This window comes from Leptonychotes weddellii, chromosome 11, assembly GCF_054177405.1.
Source record: "Leptonychotes weddellii isolate Sample4059 chromosome 11, ASM5417740v2, whole genome shotgun sequence".
Classification (NCBI taxonomy): domain Eukaryota; kingdom Metazoa; phylum Chordata; class Mammalia; order Carnivora; family Phocidae; genus Leptonychotes; species Leptonychotes weddellii.
Genome location: NC_138379.1, coordinates 11,767,778 through 11,769,016, shown reverse-complemented (window position 1 = coordinate 11,769,016; position 1,239 = coordinate 11,767,778). Strand labels below are relative to the sequence as shown.

Below are 1,239 nucleotides of genomic sequence, written 5' to 3'. Positions count from 1 at the left end.
ATTCAGCCAAACCATTGGCCAAACTCCTGAGTGACTATACATTGTACACCTGGTCATTTGTCCTTCCATGAAAGTGAACACCGGGTACATTGCTTAAAATTCTACCCATTGAGAGAATTTCCCTTCACCACTGAACTTCACAGATATTCCAGAATGGGGCTGCAGTGCTGCATCTAATTACGTTTGAGATGTACCCACATATCACTGCAGAATTTTCTGTATACTATGTCCAAATCTTTACTTCTGTCAGTTGGTCATAGTGAACCTCCCACAAGACCTTCAGTGCAAGCTGGGAGAGGGAAGGCATCCTAGCAAAAGTGGGGGCCATGAGCATTTGGAAACTTCTTCATGTAACTTTTTCTTCAGTGTTTGCCTGGGTCAGATCTCATATACAGTAGTCCCTCCTTATTTGGGGGAAGAGATGTGTTTCAAGACCCTCAGTGGATGCCTGAAACTATGGATATTACTGAACCCTATATATACTATGCTATTTCTATACATACATACATATGATAAAGTTTTATTTATAAATTAGGCACAGTTAGAGATTAACAACAATTACAATAAAATAGAAAAAATACAACAATATACTGTAACAAAAGGTATCTGAATACGGTCTCTCTCTCTTTACCAAAATACCTGATTGTACCATACTCATCCTTCTTCTGGTGATGATGTGAGATGATACTACACTTGATCTTAGCCAAAAGGCCGAGAAGTGATATGATGTGAGATGATAAAATGGTGTCATGATGAGATGAAATGAGGTGAGTGAAACAAGGTATTGTGATGTAGCATTAGGCTACTACTGACCTTCTGACAATATGTCAGAAGAAGGCTCATCTGTTTCTATACTTCAGGTAATTTTTTTTTTAAATGTCTAATCCTCTATTTATTAAATCTTCTACACTGAAGTTAATTTTTTTATCATGTTATGTTAATCACCATATATTACATCATTAGTTTTTGATGTAGTGTTCCATGATTCATTGTTTGTGTATAACACCCAGTGCTCCCTTCAATATGTGCCTCTTTAATACCCATCACTAGGCTAACCCATCCCCCCATCGCCCTCCCCTCTAGAACCCTATTTGTTTCTCAGAGTCCATAGTCTCTCATGGTTCATCTCCCACTCCAATTTCCCTCCCTTCATTTTTCCCTTCCTACTTCCTTCTTCTTCTTTTTTTTTTTTTTTAACATATAATGTATTATTTGTTTCAGAGGCACAGGTCTGTGATT

The 1,239-nt window shown here is 37.6% G+C and overlaps 1 pseudogene; it reads right to left on the bottom strand.

Annotated features, from left to right (window-relative positions):
* Positions 1–553: 553 nt before the first annotated feature.
* LOC115937060 (U2 spliceosomal RNA) lies at positions 554–723 on the bottom strand (annotated as a pseudogene).
* Positions 724–1,239: the final 516 nt, after the last annotated feature.